The sequence below is a fragment of the Microcebus murinus genome, chromosome 22 (genome assembly GCF_040939455.1).
Source record: "Microcebus murinus isolate Inina chromosome 22, M.murinus_Inina_mat1.0, whole genome shotgun sequence".
NCBI lineage: Eukaryota > Metazoa > Chordata > Mammalia > Primates > Cheirogaleidae > Microcebus > Microcebus murinus.
Window position 1 is genome coordinate 27,555,262 of NC_134125.1, and position 11,657 is coordinate 27,566,918.

At 62.8% G+C, this 11,657-nt stretch overlaps 2 non-coding genes across 2 annotated transcripts; both read left to right on the forward strand.

The window, feature by feature from the left end:
- The first annotated feature begins 3,806 nt into the window (after positions 1–3,806).
- LOC142863586 (5S ribosomal RNA) lies at positions 3,807–3,925 on the forward strand. The gene has a single exon (XR_012914357.1). It is a non-coding gene; the product is annotated as a 5S ribosomal RNA (ribosomal RNA).
- Positions 3,926–7,732: 3,807 nt separating this feature from the next.
- On the forward strand, positions 7,733–7,851 carry LOC142863587 (5S ribosomal RNA). Its single transcript, XR_012914358.1, has one exon. It is a non-coding gene; the product is annotated as a 5S ribosomal RNA (ribosomal RNA).
- Positions 7,852–11,657: the final 3,806 nt, after the last annotated feature.

Genomic DNA, 11,657 nt, shown 5'->3' on the forward strand with positions numbered 1-11,657 from the left:
GCTGCTTTTTTTTTTTTTTTTTTTTTTTTTGCCTCTTGTTCTGTCCCCTTTCTGGGAGCGCGGCGGCGGCCCGGGGTGGGGGTCACCCCCACCCTCAGCGCCCGCCCGCGGTGCCTGGCGCCCCAGCCCGCACCGTGGGGCCTCCTCTTGTCCCAAGCCGCGACACCGCCGCCACGCGGCAGCATGCGTGGCATCTGGACTGTCAGGTCTCAGACCAAAGGTCTGCTCTGTGGGAACCGACACGCTGGAGGAAACCTTGAGAGTCTGAGAGGGGAGGGAGTTCCAGAAGAAGGCCAGGATGTCATTTTGAGGGAGTATGTGACCAGAACTCGTCCCGTTGCTTTTGGGGTTCTATGGGCTACACGCAGGAATCTTTGGTGGTGGCACCTGATGTTGGGGGATCCGGAGTCACACCCAGACCTGCTCCACAGGCCTCCTTTTACTTTTCTCTTCGGATTCATGATTTTTAAAAAGTGTCTCTTACCTCTATGATTGCATTTTCTTTTCTCTCTCTTTTCAAGCAGATGATGGGAGTACAAGTATTCAGGTGACATGTGTTGCCCGTGCCCCCCTCCCCCCTGTGTTCTTTTTTTTTTTTTTTTTTTTTTTTTTTTGAGACAGAGTCTCGTTTTGCTGCCCAGGCTAGAGTGAGTGCCATGGCGTCAGCCTAGCTCACGGCAACCTCAATCTCCGGGCTCAAGCAATCCTGCTGCCTCAGCCTCCCGAGTAGTTGGGACTACAGGCATGCACCACCACGCCCGGCTGTGTTTTTCTATATATATTAGTTGGCCAATTAATTTCTTTCTATTTTTAGTAGAGACGGGGGTCTCGCTCTTGCTCAGGCTGGTTTCGAACTCCTGACCTGGAGCAATCCGCCCGCCTCGGCCTCCCAGAGAGCTAGGATTACAGGCGTGAGCCACCGCGCCCGGCCCCCCCTGTGTTCTTATTCATATACCTCTCATGTTGTTGCAGCGTATTGTGGGGGTACCAATGTTAAGGTCGGGTGCCTTGCCCTCTCCAAGCCTCCCCCCTCGGGTCAGAGCTTCAAGTGCGCCCATCCCCCAGTCGGTGCGCACCCACCCCATGCCTAATGGATGTGTATGCCCCTCCCCTCCCCCCACCCGCCCGACACCCACCCGATGAAGGTGATTCCTCTCTGTCCACTTAGGCGTCCATCCGTTCGTACCAATTTGCTGGTGAGCGCGCTCACGTGGTGCTCGTGTGTCCATTCTTGGGATACCTGGCTTACTGGAACGGGTTCCAGCTCTGGCCAGGAGAACACGAGAGGCGCCCTCTCACCGCTGCTCCTCACAGCCGAATGGCACTCCGTGGTGTCCACGCGCCACATTTTATTAATGCACTCCTGGATGGATGGGCACTCGGGTCGCTTCCACGTCTTTGCGATTGTGAATTGTGCCCTAACTGTCACCCTAACCCTTACCCAGCCCGTCTCCTCTGCCCCTGCCTGACGCGCTCCTCCCCGGCCAGGCCCGTCACTGTCCTGGGCCCCCGCCTGACCGGCTCCTCCCCGCCCGGCCTGTCACCGTCCTCTGCCCCTGCCTGACATGCTCCTTCCCGCCCGGCCTCTCACCGTCCTCGGCCCCTGCCTGACCGGCTCCTCCGTCGCCTGGGCCTTCCAAGGGCTTGGTGTGGACGCTGCTTCCAGGAAGCCCTCCAGAAACCCGGCAGCAGGGTGGCCGCAGCAGTCTCCAGCAGCCGTCCCTAAGTCGCGTGAGTGCGGGGGACGTGCCCCCGCTGTGCCGCGGGGGCCCAGCCTGGTGTCTTCCCTGAGGCCCTGCGGCTGCCGGCTGGGCTGCCGCTCCCCGCAAGGGGAGAGCCGCGGAGGTGGGGACCGCCTCCTGATGGGGACGTACACGCAGCTCTCCAAGTCGGATTCCGGGGCTCTCTGTCCTGCCCGAAGGCCCAGCTGGCCTGCGGGTCCTTAGAGTGGCAAAAACCTCCGAAAACTGAGACTGAGGGTCCGGTGGGTGTCTGCACTTTTGTGCTGGGCACCCCAGGGAGGCCCGGGGGCTGGCTGGACAACGTGGTCTGCTGGGCTGGGGGGTTGGAGGAGCAACTGATGCCCTTTGCACTTTGGGTAGCAAGAGTCTGAGGTGTCTCTGAGCCCTGTGCCCTGTGGGGGGGGGGCGGGGGGGAGGAGGAGGAGGAGGAGGAGGAGGAGGTGGGAAGGGCCGGGGCCTGCAGTCCTGTTCCCGGGGTGGCACGGCAAGTGGCTTCTTCCACAGGCTGCTTGGCCTGGGCTCCCTGCACCTGGGCCTTTGGAGGACCGGCCCTGTGCTTGCCAACACTTCCTGCAGGGACCCAGAGCTGGGAGGTGGCATCTCTCAGCCCTGGGTCGGGCAGAGCCCCAGCGGGCCATGCCCACAATCTCTCTCAGCACCGGTCCCCCAGAAGGCTCCTTTGGGACCAGGATTCTCTTGCGGTGACTCTTTAAGGTCTGGCCCCTGGATGGAGGGGCACCAGGAGTAGAGGAGCAGGAAGGGGAAGGGGGTGGCCATGCGAGGGGACACTTTGAGGCCAAGTCCCAGCTTCAGCCTGATCCTCCTGGGAACCCCGCTCTGAGACAAGGAGCCGGGCTTCCCATTCCCACAGCAGCCAGTCGTGGGCTGAGGACACCTGGGGCGTTGGGAACTCCCTGGCTTCTCCTTGGTTTAACATCTGGAGCTGCTTGTGAATCGCGCCGCCACACACACCCGAGCGCAGGTGTCTTCCGCACAGACTGCGGGCCTCGCTCTTCTGAATGCCGCTAGCTCGCCACCCACCCACGGGTGAACCCGGTCAGGGTGCTTTCTCTAAGGGGCAGACTCTTTTCCGGGCGGGCTACCGGTGTCTCTGTTTGCTCGTTTCTTTCTTCCATTTCGGGAAAGTCTTCCTTGCTGGGTGTGGAAATCTCCTATGCCTTCCCTCGCCTATTCTGTCAGCTTTAAAATTCTCTTTCAGTTGCCACCCTCACAGATGGATTAGGAAACTCTTTCCGGTGCACTCATTAGTGAAATGACCTCCAGGAAGCTGGAATCCAATATCTAATGGCCGATTTTTAGCGAGTCCACACGCCAGGGTGGTCGGGGTCCAATGCAGCCCCGGCCAGGCCCAGGCCCCTTGGACTGGGCCACAGGAGGACACGGAGGAGGGTCCCGGCCCCCACGAAGCGGTGCCGGCAGTTCTCCACGGGCTTGGGCGTTTTCCAGAGGTAGGAGATGGAGGGGACTGATTTCTTCAGCGCCCCCCAAACCAGGCCACCCCACCCCACCCATGGGACACATCCCCAGAGAGAGACGCCCCATACACTGGCTGTGCCCCAGCCCTGGCCCGGGGGAATAGGCGGCAGCCCACCCACAGGGCGAGGGGGGGGGCGCAGCTGAAAGGGGTTGTGGGGGAGGGCGGCCCCTGGCTGGGGTCAAAGGGCGAGCGTCCCGCTCGTGCGCAGTCAGCGGCAGGCAGCGACGCGCTGGGGGTGGGCAGCGGGTAGGTGAAGGAGGCCGGGCGAGGAGACGAGGGGGGCTGGGAGGGCTCCACCTTGGCGAGTCCAGCCGTGGAGGCGCATCTTGTGTGAGTGTGAGTGAGTGTGAGTGTGTGTGTGTGTGTATAGAGAGACAGCCCCCCGCCCCGCCCCGCCCCGCCCCGCCCCGCCCCGCCCATCACCCCCGTCCCTGGGAGCCCGCGGGACCCGGCCGGCGAACTCAACCGGCCCGGCCCGGCGCGGGGCCTGGGGCGGGAGGCGGCGGCGGGGAAGCCCAGAGAGGCTCGGCTTCTTGAGCGGGGCAGGGGCGCCCTCCGCCGCCGCCGTCTAGGGCCACACCACCCTGAACGCCCCCGATCTCGTCTGGTCTCGGAAGCTAAGCGGGGTCGGGCCTGGTTAGTACTTGGATGGGAGACCGCCTGGGAATACCGGGTGCCACAGGCTGCTGCTTTTTTTTTTTTTTTTTTTTTTTTTGCCTCTTGTTCTGTCCCCTTTCTGGGAGCGCGGCGGCGGCCCGGGGTGGGGGTCACCCCCACCCTCAGCGCCCGCCCGCGGTGCCTGGCGCCCCAGCCCGCACCGTGGGGCCTCCTCTTGTCCCAAGCCGCGACACCGCCGCCACGCGGCAGCATGCGTGGCATCTGGACTGTCAGGTCTCAGACCAAAGGTCTGCTCTGTGGGAACCGACACGCTGGAGGAAACCTTGAGAGTCTGAGAGGGGAGGGAGTTCCAGAAGAAGGCCAGGATGTCATTTTGAGGGAGTATGTGACCAGAACTCGTCCCGTTGCTTTTGGGGTTCTATGGGCTACACGCAGGAATCTTTGGTGGTGGCACCTGATGTTGGGGGATCCGGAGTCACACCCAGACCTGCTCCACAGGCCTCCTTTTACTTTTCTCTTCGGATTCATGATTTTTAAAAAGTGTCTCTTACCTCTATGATTGCATTTTCTTTTCTCTCTCTTTTCAAGCAGATGATGGGAGTACAAGTATTCAGGTGACATGTGTTGCCCGTGCCCCCCTCCCCCCTGTGTTCTTTTTTTTTTTTTTTTTTTTTTTTTTTTTGAGACAGAGTCTCGTTTTGCTGCCCAGGCTAGAGTGAGTGCCATGGCGTCAGCCTAGCTCACGGCAACCTCAATCTCCGGGCTCAAGCAATCCTGCTGCCTCAGCCTCCCGAGTAGTTGGGACTACAGGCATGCACCACCACGCCCGGCTGTGTTTTTCTATATATATTAGTTGGCCAATTAATTTCTTTCTATTTTTAGTAGAGACGGGGGTCTCGCTCTTGCTCAGGCTGGTTTCGAACTCCTGACCTGGAGCAATCCGCCCGCCTCGGCCTCCCAGAGAGCTAGGATTACAGGCGTGAGCCACCGCGCCCGGCCCCCCCTGTGTTCTTATTCATATACCTCTCATGTTGTTGCAGCGTATTGTGGGGGTACCAATGTTAAGGTCGGGTGCCTTGCCCTCTCCAAGCCTCCCCCCTCGGGTCAGAGCTTCAAGTGCGCCCATCCCCCAGTCGGTGCGCACCCACCCCATGCCTAATGGATGTGTATGCCCCTCCCCTCCCCCCACCCGCCCGACACCCACCCGATGAAGGTGATTCCTCTCTGTCCACTTAGGCGTCCATCCGTTCGTACCAATTTGCTGGTGAGCGCGCTCACGTGGTGCTCGTGTGTCCATTCTTGGGATACCTGGCTTACTGGAACGGGTTCCAGCTCTGGCCAGGAGAACACGAGAGGCGCCCTCTCACCGCTGCTCCTCACAGCCGAATGGCACTCCGTGGTGTCCACGCGCCACATTTTATTAATGCACTCCTGGATGGATGGGCACTCGGGTCGCTTCCACGTCTTTGCGATTGTGAATTGTGCCCTAACTGTCACCCTAACCCTTACCCAGCCCGTCTCCTCTGCCCCTGCCTGACGCGCTCCTCCCCGGCCAGGCCCGTCACTGTCCTGGGCCCCCGCCTGACCGGCTCCTCCCCGCCCGGCCTGTCACCGTCCTCTGCCCCTGCCTGACATGCTCCTTCCCGCCCGGCCTCTCACCGTCCTCGGCCCCTGCCTGACCGGCTCCTCCGTCGCCTGGGCCTTCCAAGGGCTTGGTGTGGACGCTGCTTCCAGGAAGCCCTCCAGAAACCCGGCAGCAGGGTGGCCGCAGCAGTCTCCAGCAGCCGTCCCTAAGTCGCGTGAGTGCGGGGGACGTGCCCCCGCTGTGCCGCGGGGGCCCAGCCTGGTGTCTTCCCTGAGGCCCTGCGGCTGCCGGCTGGGCTGCCGCTCCCCGCAAGGGGAGAGCCGCGGAGGTGGGGACCGCCTCCTGATGGGGACGTACACGCAGCTCTCCAAGTCGGATTCCGGGGCTCTCTGTCCTGCCCGAAGGCCCAGCTGGCCTGCGGGTCCTTAGAGTGGCAAAAACCTCCGAAAACTGAGACTGAGGGTCCGGTGGGTGTCTGCACTTTTGTGCTGGGCACCCCAGGGAGGCCCGGGGGCTGGCTGGACAACGTGGTCTGCTGGGCTGGGGGGTTGGAGGAGCAACTGATGCCCTTTGCACTTTGGGTAGCAAGAGTCTGAGGTGTCTCTGAGCCCTGTGCCCTGTGGGGGGGGGGCGGGGGGGAGGAGGAGGAGGAGGAGGAGGAGGAGGTGGGAAGGGCCGGGGCCTGCAGTCCTGTTCCCGGGGTGGCACGGCAAGTGGCTTCTTCCACAGGCTGCTTGGCCTGGGCTCCCTGCACCTGGGCCTTTGGAGGACCGGCCCTGTGCTTGCCAACACTTCCTGCAGGGACCCAGAGCTGGGAGGTGGCATCTCTCAGCCCTGGGTCGGGCAGAGCCCCAGCGGGCCATGCCCACAACCTCTCTCAGCACCGGTCCCCCAGAAGGCTCCTTTGGGACCAGGATTCTCTTGCGGTGACTCTTTAAGGTCTGGCCCCTGGATGGAGGGGCACCAGGAGTAGAGGAGCAGGAAGGGGAAGGGGGTGGCCATGCGAGGGGACACTTTGAGGCCAAGTCCCAGCTTCAGCCTGATCCTCCTGGGAACCCCGCTCTGAGACAAGGAGCCGGGCTTCCCATTCCCACAGCAGCCAGTCGTGGGCTGAGGACACCTGGGGCGTTGGGAACTCCCTGGCTTCTCCTTGGTTTAACATCTGGAGCTGCTTGTGAATCGCGCCGCCACACACACCCGAGCGCAGGTGTCTTCCGCACAGACTGCGGGCCTCGCTCTTCTGAATGCCGCTAGCTCGCCACCCACCCACGGGTGAACCCGGTCAGGGTGCTTTCTCTAAGGGGCAGACTCTTTTCCGGGCGGGCTACCGGTGTCTCTGTTTGCTCGTTTCTTTCTTCCATTTCGGGAAAGTCTTCCTTGCTGGGTGTGGAAATCTCCTATGCCTTCCCTCGCCTATTCTGTCAGCTTTAAAATTCTCTTTCAGTTGCCACCCTCACAGATGGATTAGGAAACTCTTTCCGGTGCACTCATTAGTGAAATGACCTCCAGGAAGCTGGAATCCAATATCTAATGGCCGATTTTTAGCGAGTCCACACGCCAGGGTGGTCGGGGTCCAATGCAGCCCCGGCCAGGCCCAGGCCCCTTGGACTGGGCCACAGGAGGACACGGAGGAGGGTCCCGGCCCCCACGAAGCGGTGCCGGCAGTTCTCCACGGGCTTGGGCGTTTTCCAGAGGTAGGAGATGGAGGGGACTGATTTCTTCAGCGCCCCCCAAACCAGGCCACCCCACCCCACCCATGGGACACATCCCCAGAGAGAGACGCCCCATACACTGGCTGTGCCCCAGCCCTGGCCCGGGGGAATAGGCGGCAGCCCACCCACAGGGCGAGGGGGGGGGCGCAGCTGAAAGGGGTTGTGGGGGAGGGCGGCCCCTGGCTGGGGTCAAAGGGCGAGCGTCCCGCGCGTGCGCAGTCAGCGGCAGGCAGCGACGCGCTGGGGGTGGGCAGCGGGTAGGTGAAGGAGGCCGGGCGAGGAGACGAGGGGGGCTGGGAGGGCTCCACCTTGGCGAGTCCAGCCGTGGAGGCGCATCTTGTGTGAGTGTGAGTGAGTGTGAGTGTGTGTGTGTGTGTATAGAGAGACAGCCCCCCGCCCCGCCCCGCCCCACCCCGCCCCGCCCCGCCCATCACCCCCGTCCCTGGGAGCCCGGGGGACCCGGCCGGCGAACTCAACCGGCCCGGCCCGGCGCGGGGCCTGGGGCGGGAGGCGGCGGCGGGGAAGCCCAGAGAGGCTCGGCTTCTTGAGCGGGGCAGGGGCGCCCTCCGCCGCCGCCGTCTAGGGCCACACCACCCTGAACGCCCCCGATCTCGTCTGGTCTCGGAAGCTAAGCGGGGTCGGGCCTGGTTAGTACTTGGATGGGAGACCGCCTGGGAATACCGGGTGCCACAGGCTGCTGCTTTTTTTTTTTTTTTTTTTTTTTTTGCCTCTTGTTCTGTCCCCTTTCTGGGAGCGCGGCGGCGGCCCGGGGTGGGGGTCACCCCCACCCTCAGCGCCCGCCCGCGGTGCCTGGCGCCCCAGCCCGCACCGTGGGGCCTCCTCTTGTCCCAAGCCGCGACACCGCCGCCACGCGGCAGCATGCGTGGCATCTGGACTGTCAGGTCTCAGACCAAAGGTCTGCTCTGTGGGAACCGACACGCTGGAGGAAACCTTGAGAGTCTGAGAGGGGAGGGAGTTCCAGAAGAAGGCCAGGATGTCATTTTGAGGGAGTATGTGACCAGAACTCGTCCCGTTGCTTTTGGGGTTCTATGGGCTACACGCAGGAATCTTTGGTGGTGGCACCTGATGTTGGGGGATCCGGAGTCACACCCAGACCTGCTCCACAGGCCTCCTTTTACTTTTCTCTTCGGATTCATGATTTTTAAAAAGTGTCTCTTACCTCTATGATTGCATTTTCTTTTCTCTCTCTTTTCAAGCAGATGATGGGAGTACAAGTATTCAGGTGACATGTGTTGCCCGTGCCCCCCTCCCCCCTGTGTTCTTTTTTTTTTTTTTTTTTTTTTTTTTTTTGAGACAGAGTCTCGTTTTGCTGCCCAGGCTAGAGTGAGTGCCATGGCGTCAGCCTAGCTCACGGCAACCTCAATCTCCGGGCTCAAGCAATCCTGCTGCCTCAGCCTCCCGAGTAGTTGGGACTACAGGCATGCACCACCACGCCCGGCTGTGTTTTTCTATATATATTAGTTGGCCAATTAATTTCTTTCTATTTTTAGTAGAGACGGGGGTCTCGCTCTTGCTCAGGCTGGTTTCGAACTCCTGACCTGGAGCAATCCGCCCGCCTCGGCCTCCCAGAGAGCTAGGATTACAGGCGTGAGCCACCGCGCCCGGCCCCCCCTGTGTTCTTATTCATATACCTCTCATGTTGTTGCAGCGTATTGTGGGGGTACCAATGTTAAGGTCGGGTGCCTTGCCCTCTCCAAGCCTCCCCCCTCGGGTCAGAGCTTCAAGTGCGCCCATCCCCCAGTCGGTGCGCACCCACCCCATGCCTAATGGATGTGTATGCCCCTCCCCTCCCCCCACCCGCCCGACACCCACCCGATGAAGGTGATTCCTCTCTGTCCACTTAGGCGTCCATCCGTTCGTACCAATTTGCTGGTGAGCGCGCTCACGTGGTGCTCGTGTGTCCATTCTTGGGATACCTGGCTTACTGGAACGGGTTCCAGCTCTGGCCAGGAGAACACGAGAGGCGCCCTCTCACCGCTGCTCCTCACAGCCGAATGGCACTCCGTGGTGTCCACGCGCCACATTTTATTAATGCACTCCTGGATGGATGGGCACTCGGGTCGCTTCCACGTCTTTGCGATTGTGAATTGTGCCCTAACTGTCACCCTAACCCTTACCCAGCCCGTCTCCTCTGCCCCTGCCTGACGCGCTCCTCCCCGGCCAGGCCCGTCACTGTCCTGGGCCCCCGCCTGACCGGCTCCTCCCCGCCCGGCCTGTCACCGTCCTCTGCCCCTGCCTGACATGCTCCTTCCCGCCCGGCCTCTCACCGTCCTCGGCCCCTGCCTGACCGGCTCCTCCGTCGCCTGGGCCTTCCAAGGGCTTGGTGTGGACGCTGCTTCCAGGAAGCCCTCCAGAAACCCGGCAGCAGGGTGGCCGCAGCAGTCTCCAGCAGCCGTCCCTAAGTCGCGTGAGTGCGGGGGACGTGCCCCCGCTGTGCCGCGGGGGCCCAGCCTGGTGTCTTCCCTGAGGCCCTGCGGCTGCCGGCTGGGCTGCCGCTCCCCGCAAGGGGAGAGCCACGGAGGTGGGGACCGCCTCCTGATGGGGACGTACACGCAGCTCTCCAAGTCGGATTCCGGGGCTCTCTGTCCTGCCCGAAGGCCCAGCTGGCCTGCGGGTCCTTAGAGTGGCAAAAACCTCCGAAAACTGAGACTGAGGGTCCGGTGGGTGTCTGCACTTTTGTGCTGGGCACCCCAGGGAGGCCCGGGGGCTGGCTGGACAACGTGGTCTGCTGGGCTGGGGGGTTGGAGGAGCAACTGATGCCCTTTGCACTTTGGGTAGCAAGAGTCTGAGGTGTCTCTGAGCCCTGTGCCCTGTGGGGGGGGGTGGGGGGGAGGAGGAGGAGGAGGAGGAGGAGGAGGTGGGAAGGGCCGGGGCCTGCAGTCCTGTTCCCGGGGTGGCACGGCAAGTGGCTTCTTCCACAGGCTGCTTGGCCTGGGCTCCCTGCACCTGGGCCTTTGGAGGACCGGCCCTGTGCTTGCCAACACTTCCTGCAGGGACCCAGAGCTGGGAGGTGGCATCTCTCAGCCCTGGGTCGGGCAGAGCCCCAGCGGGCCATGCCCACAACCTCTCTCAGCACCGGTCCCCCAGAAGGCTCCTTTGGGACCAGGATTCTCTTGCGGTGACTCTTTAAGGTCTGGCCCCTGGATGGAGGGGCACCAGGAGTAGAGGAGCAGGAAGGGGAAGGGGGTGGCCATGCGAGGGGACACTTTGAGGCCAAGTCCCAGCTTCAGCCTGATCCTCCTGGGAACCCCGCTCTGAGACAAGGAGCCGGGCTTCCCATTCCCACAGCAGCCAGTCGTGGGCTGAGGACACCTGGGGCGTTGGGAACTCCCTGGCTTCTCCTTGGTTTAACATCTGGAGCTGCTTGTGAATCGCGCCGCCACACACACCCGAGCGCAGGTGTCTTCCGCACAGACTGCGGGCCTCGCTCTTCTGAATGCCGCTAGCTCGCCACCCACCCACGGGTGAACCCGGTCAGGGTGCTTTCTCTAAGGGGCAGACTCTTTTCCGGGCGGGCTACCGGTGTCTCTGTTTGCTCGTTTCTTTCTTCCATTTCGGGAAAGTCTTCCTTGCTGGGTGTGGAAATCTCCTATGCCTTCCCTCGCCTATTCTGTCAGCTTTAAAATTCTCTTTCAGTTGCCACCCTCACAGATGGATTAGGAAACTCTTTCCGGTGCACTCATTAGTGAAATGACCTCCAGGAAGCTGGAATCCAATATCTAATGGCCGATTTTTAGCGAGTCCACACGCCAGGGTGGTCGGGGTCCAATGCAGCCCCGGCCAGGCCCAGGCCCCTTGGACTGGGCCACAGGAGGACACGGAGGAGGGTCCCGGCCCCCACGAAGCGGTGCCGGCAGTTCTCCACGGGCTTGGGCGTTTTCCAGAGGTAGGAGATGGAGGGGACTGATTTCTTCAGCGCCCCCCAAACCAGGCCACCCCACCCCACCCATGGGACACATCCCCAGAGAGAGACGCCCCATACACTGGCTGTGCCCCAGCCCTGGCCCGGGGGAATAGGCGGCAGCCCACCCACAGGGCGAGGGGGGGGGCGCAGCTGAAAGGGGTTGTGGGGGAGGGCGGCCCCTGGCTGGGGTCAAAGGGCGAGCGTCCCACGCGTGCGCAGTCAGCGGCAGGCAGCGACGCGCTGGGGGTGGGCAGCGGGTAGGTGAAGGAGGCCGGGCGAGGAGACGAGGGGGGCTGGGAGGGCTCCACCTTGGCGAGTCCAGCCGTGGAGGCGCATCTTGTGTGAGTGTGAGTGAGTGTGAGTGTGTGTGTGTGTGTATAGAGAGACAGCCCCCCGCCCCGCCCCGCCCCGCCCCGCCCCGCCCCGCCCATCACCCCCGTCCCTGGGAGCCCGCGGGACCCGGCCGGTGAACTCAACCGGCCCGGCCCGGCGCGGGGCCTGGGGCGGGAGGCGGCGGCGGGGAAGCCCAGAGAGGCTCGGCTTCTTGAGCGGGGCAGGGGCGCCCTCCGCCGCCGCC